Below are 6,440 nucleotides of genomic sequence, written 5' to 3'. Positions count from 1 at the left end.
CCAACCACTAGCCATTTCCTTTTTGCTTTTAAAGCCACAAATATGTCTAAGTTGACCATCCGTCTCAAGCAAACCATATTCAAGGGGAATAATAAAGCTTGAGTATAAGGAATTTACCCACTTGAATGAAAGAATGGATGGTGGTGGCTTGGGGAGAGGTATCTCCAACGTGCTAGCAAGCTTTACTCCCTTGTGTTCTTCCTTGTCAATCTCCACCTCTTCATAAACTTCTTCATTTTCAATCCTTTGTTCATCAACTTCCTCTAACTCTTCAACATCACTCAAGTCATAAATGGGAGGTTGAGAGAAATCTACCTCCACATCACTTTTAAATTCATTGGGAGAAGGTTCTTCAAATTCAAAGGATTCTTCACCAAGAGGATTGGGTGCATGATCTTCATCACCAAGGAAACTCAATTCTTGCTTCATTCTCTCCAAGTCTTCATATAGAATATGCCTCGGAGGTTGTGCACATTCCTCCTCAACATCAAATTTACTCTTCTTGGAGGGATTTTCTTTGATTTTAGCTTCCCATGGAGGTTCCGCATCTCCTAAGTCTTCAACCACTTCTTCCTTTTCTTTAATAATCATAGGCTCCTCCAATTGTTCTAACACAAAGTAGCATTCCTCCTTTTCCACCGGAGTTTCCAATCTTTCCTTCATGCTATGCTCTTTAATTGGTTCTCCACATGTGACCATGGGAGTGCTTTGAGTGCTCAAGCATTGGGAAGCTAAAATGCTTACTACCTTGGTCAAGGTAGCCATAAATTCTAGTGTCTCCCTTTGCATTTCTCCTTGCCCTTGAAGTATAAGGCTAAGGGTTTCATCCATTGAGAATTGGGGTGGATAAGAGGGTTCATTGTCTTGGAGAAAGAGTTCATTATAGGAAGGTGGTTCTTCTTGGTAAGGTGGTGGTGTGTATTGAGGTGGTTCTTGAGAGTAGTAATCTTGGAATTGTGGTTCCATGTATGGCTCATATGGTTCAAAAGGAGGTTGGTATGGTAGGTAAGGATCATGGTCATATGGAGGTGTTTGTTGAAAATAGGCTTGTGAGTGTGGTTGAGGTTCATGTTGAGGATATGACTCATAGGCATATGGTGGTGGTTCTTGAAAGTCACAAAGAGATTCACCATAGCCATTGGATTGATATGCATCATAGAATGGCTCTTCTTCATAGTGCATTGGTGGAGGTTGTTGCCAAGAGGATTGATCATAAGCATATGGCTCCTCCCACCTTTGGTTGTCCCATCCTTGATACACATCTTCATTGTAGCTCCCATCACCTACAACATAGTTGTAATCACACTCATAGCCAAAATGAGAATTCATGGTGAAAAGATAAAATAAAAACAAAAGCTAATAGGAAACAAAAGAAACAAAATTCTACAACTAGCAAATAAAGCAAAAAGCAAGATATTCATACTATTCACATATGTACAATAACCAATAACATAACACCATTGCAATTCCCCGGCAACGGCGCCATTTTGATGAATGGATTTTTGATGGTATAGAATTTCACAAATGAATTCTCGTTGCAAGTATAGTTTCTAAACCAATCACTAATCCTTTCATACAAAAAGTTGTTTGTCACTAGTACAAACCCCTAAAATTTATAAACCGAAGTATTGGACCTCGGGTCGTTCTCCCTAGGAATTACAATAAAGTGTCTTGTTATTGGTTATGAGTTATTTTGGGGTTTTGGATAAGAAGCATGAAAAGTAAATGGCAATGAAAATAAACTAACAACTATAAAAGGCTCTTGGTAAGGTGTGAGAACTAGAAGTCCTATCCTAGTTATCCTTCTCAATTATGATGAGAATTGTTCATTGCTACCACTTAGTTAACCCTTACTAATTAAAGGAAAGTCAAGTGGATGAATTGACTTGAGCCACAAGTCCTAGCCAACTCCCAAGGAAAGACTAGCTTTAGTGTACTCCAAACCAATTAGCAATCTCTCCAATTATCAATCAACAAAGGAATTAGATAACTCAAGTGTCACTAATTACTCTACCTAGGCCAAGAGGAACAAAATCTACACTAAAACTAAAAGAAACATTTCAACAAACACATAAAGTGCAAGAGGAGTAAACATTATTAAATGCAAGAATTAAAGGAATCTACAACTACAAAAACAAGAGATCAACAATAGAAAAGCAAAGAAGGCACATTTATTATGAATTACCTCTTATTGAATTGGAAGAATGTAGAAGGAACAATACTAGATCTACAACAAAGTATAAGAACAACATAAAGGAAATTACAACAAAGGAATAGAAGAAGATTGAATGTAGCAACAAAGAATTGAGAGATAGAAGTGGAAGAAAGCAAAGATTAAAACCTAGATCTAAGAACTAAACCTAATCCTAATCCTAATTCTAAAGAGAAGAGAGAGCTTCTCTCTCTAGAAACTAACTCTCACTACTAAACTAAGCTAAAACTAAACTAATGGTAACTAACTTCTAAAGTATGAAAAGTATGTAAAGTATCAAAAGTATCTTCATTCCCCCTTCAATCCTTGGCTTAAATAGCATCAGAAATGAGTTGGATTGGGCCCACAAGGCTTGTAAATTCGCTAGCCACGAGTTTGCATGAAGTGAATCACGTGCACCAACGGCGCGTACGCGTACAGTGCGCGTACGCATCCTTATACGTATAGCAACTATGGCAAATCTTATATCATTTCGAAGCCCCGGATGTTAGCTTTCCAACCCAACTGGAACCGCATCATTTGGACCTCTGTAGCTCAAGTTATGGCCGATTAAGTGCGAAGAGGTCGGCTTGACAGCTTTCCGGTTCTTCCATTTCTTCATGGGTTCTCCAACTTTTCATGCTTTCTTTCTTCATTCCCTTGATCCAATCTTTGCCTCCTAAACCTTAAATCACTTAACAAACATATCAAGGCATCTAATAGAATCAAGGTGAATTAAATTTAGCTATTTTGAGTCCTAAAAAGCATGTTTTCACATTCAAGCACAATTAAAGGAGAATATACAAAACCATGCTATTTCTTGAATAAATATGGGTAAAAGGTGATAAAATCCCCAAAAATCAATACAAAACAAACTGTCAAATTGGGGTTTGTCAAGGGGGCTTAGTGTTTCGGCCAAGGGGGAGAAGTAGTGCTTATGTTGTGTGAAAATGAAGGGATGAAGATGTGTTTATATAGGGGTGGAGAGAGGGGTAGGGTTCGGCCATTATGGGTGGGTTTGGGAGGGAAGATGGTTTGAATTTGAATGGTGAGGTAGGTGGGGTTTTATGAAGGATGGATGTGAGTGGTGAAGAGAATGGTAGGATTTGATTGGTGAGGGGTTTTTTTGGGGAAGAGGTATTAAGGTGATTGGTGAATGGGGGAAGAAGAGAGAGAGAGAGATGAGGTAGGTGGGGATCCTGTGGGGTCTACAGATCCTGAGGTGTCAAGGATTTCTCATCCCTGCACCAAGTGGCGTGCAAAACGCCCCCTTTCTGCCAATCATGGAGTTAAACGCCAGGCTGCTGCCCATTTCTGGCGTTTAACGCCAGCTTCTTGCCCTTTTCTGGTGTTAAACGCCAGCAAGTTTCTCCTCCAGGGTGTGCTATTTTTCATTCTGTTTTTGCTTTTTCAATTATTTTTGTGACTTCACATGATCATCAACCTACAGAAAACATAAAATAACAAAAGAAAATAGAAATTTAACATAGATAATTAAAGATTAGGTTGCCTCCCAACAAGTGCTTCTTTAATGTCAATAGTTTGACAGTGGGCTCTCATGAAGCCTCACAGATGTTCAGAGCAATGTTGGAACCTCCCAACTAGGGGTGACAAAGCGGGCCGGCCCTCCCCAATCCGCCCCGCCCCGCCTAGGCCCGCCACATAAACGGGGCGGACTGGCCCGCCCCGCCAACTAAAATGGGTTCAAAATGCTAGCCCGTCCCACTTTATGGCGGATTGGCGGGTTGGCGGGCTAGCCCGCTTGGCTCTTTCTTTTTTTTTTTTTTTTGAAAAATAAAATTCATTAAAATTAACCAAAAAATAATAATTAAAAAATCAAATACAAATAAAAAATAGTCAAATTATAATATAATTTTTTTACTATTTTTTTATTTTTAACTTCAATAAAATTGTTCAAAATAATATTTGTCAATAGAATCATCTTTATTTTAAAAAATAAGTCACATAATTTGAGCATATATACGAAATTGTAAAATAAAATAAATAAAGTTAATAACTCAAAAAAGAATAAAAACAAAAAATGAAAAAAAGTGTTTAAAAATTCTATAATTATTAATTTTATAATAGTAATTACTCTTTTATTTAATTAAAAAAAAAGAAAAATAAAAATCTTCGGCCGGGCGGACCGGCCCGCCCCGCCCCGCCAAAACCCGCCAATTTAGCAGTGCGGGTTTGGCAGATTTTTTTAATTTGGCGGGTTCCAATTCCTAGCCCGACCCGCCTTTTTTAGCGGGTTTAGCGGATCGGCCCGACAGGCTCGACCCGTTTTGCCACCCCTACTCCCAACACCAAACTTAGAGTTTGAATGTGGGGGTTCAACACCAAACTTAGAGTTTGACTGTGGGGGCTCTGTCTGACTCTGTATTGAGAGAAGCTCTTCATGCTTCCTCTCCATGGTTACAAAGGGATATCCTTGAGCTTTAAACACAAGGGAGTCTTCATTCACTTGAATGATCAATTCTCCTCTGTCAACATCAATCACAGCTTTTGCTGTGACTAGGAAGGGTCTGCCAAGGATGATGGATTCATCCATACACTTTCCAGTGTCTAGGATTATGAAATCAGTAGGGATGTAGTGGTCTTCAACCTTTACCAAGACATCCTCTACAAGTCCATAAGCTTGTTTCCTTGAATTGTCTGCCATCTCTAGTGAGATTCTTGCAGCTTGTACCTCAAGGATCCCTAGCTTCTCCATTACAGAGAGAGGCATGAGGTTTATGCTTGACCCTAGGTCACACAGAGCCTTCTCAAAGGTCATGGTGCCTATAGTACAAGGTATTGAGAACTTCCCAGGATCCTGTCTCTTTTGAGGTAATCTCTGCCTAGTCAAGTCATCCAGTTCTTTGGTGAGCAAGGGGGGTTCATCCTCCCAAGTCTCATTACCAAATAACTTGGCATTTAGCTTCATGATTGCTCCAAGGTACTTAGCAACTTGCTCTTCAGTAACATCTTCATCCTCTTCAGAGGAAGAATACTCATCAGAGCTCATGAATGGCAGAAGTAAATTCAATAAAATCTCTATGGTCTCAGTGTGAGCCTCAGATTCCCATGGTTCTTCAGGAGGGAACTCCTTGGAGGCTAGTGGTCGTCCAATGAGATCTTCCTCAGTGGAGATCACTGCCACTTCCTCCTCTCCAAGTTCGGCCGTGTGGGTCATGTTGATGGCCTTGCACTCTCCTTTTAGATTCTCTTCTGTATTGCTTGGAAGAGTACTAGGAGGGAGTTCAGTAACTTTTTTACTCAGCTGACCCACTTGTGCCTCCAAATTTCTAATGGAGGACCTTGTTTCAGTCATGAAAATTTGAGTGGTTTTAATTAGATCAGAGACTATGGTTGCTAAGTCAGAGTGGCTCTGCTTAGAATTCTCTGTCTGTTGCTGAAAAGATGATGGAAAGGGCTTGCTATTGCTAAACCTATTTCTTCCACCATTATTGTTGTTGAAGCCTTGTTGAGGCCTCTGTTGATCCTTCCATGAGAGGTTTGGATGATTTCTCCATGAAGGATTATAGGTGTTTCCATAGGGTTCTCCCATGTAATTCACCTCTTCCATTGCTGGGTTCTCAGGATCATAAGCTTCTTCTTCAGATGAAGCTTCTTTGGTACTGCCTGTTGCTGCTTGCATTCCAGACAGACTTTGAGAAATTATATTGACTTGCTGAGTCAATATTTTATTCTGAGCCAGTATGGCATTCAGAGTATCAATCTCAAGAACTCCTTTCTTCTGATTTGTCCCATTATTCACAGGGTTCCTTTCAGAAGTGTACATGAATTGGTTATTTGCAACCATCTCAATGAGTTCCTGAGCTTCTGCAGGCGTCTTCTTCAGATGAAGAGATCCTCCAGTAGAGCTGTCCAATGACATCTTGGACAGTTCAGACAGACCATCATAGAAGATACCTATGATGCTCCATTCAGAAAGCGTGTCAGAAGGACACCTTCTGATCAATTGCTTGTATCTTTCCCAAGCTTCATAGAGGGATTCTCCTTCCTTCTGTATAAAGGTTTGGACTTCCACTCTAAGCTTGCTCAATTTTTGAGGTGGAAAGAACTTTTCCAAGAAGGCATTTACTAGCTTTTCCCAAGAGTTCAGGCTTTCCTTAGGTTGTGAATCCAACCATATCCTAGCTCTGTCTCTTACAGCAAAAGGAAAGAGCATAAGTCTGTAGACCTCGGGGTCAACCCCATTGGTCTTGACAGTGTCACAGATTTGCAAGAATTCAGCTAAGAA

General features: G+C 40.0%; 1 non-coding gene across 1 annotated transcript; it reads left to right on the top strand.

Annotated features, from left to right (window-relative positions):
- The first annotated feature begins 6,128 nt into the window (after positions 1-6,128).
- Positions 6,129-6,236, top strand: LOC148569335 (small nucleolar RNA R71). The gene has a single exon (XR_015882062.1). It is a non-coding gene; the product is annotated as a small nucleolar RNA R71 (small nucleolar RNA).
- The last annotated feature ends 204 nt before the right edge of the window (positions 6,237-6,440 follow it).

Source organism: Arachis ipaensis, chromosome B4 (assembly GCF_059453495.1).
Source record: "Arachis ipaensis isolate K30076 ecotype BB chromosome B4, ASM5945349v1, whole genome shotgun sequence".
Taxonomy (NCBI): Eukaryota; Viridiplantae; Streptophyta; class Magnoliopsida; order Fabales; family Fabaceae; genus Arachis; species Arachis ipaensis.
This window is presented reverse-complemented; position numbering and strand designations above follow the sequence as displayed.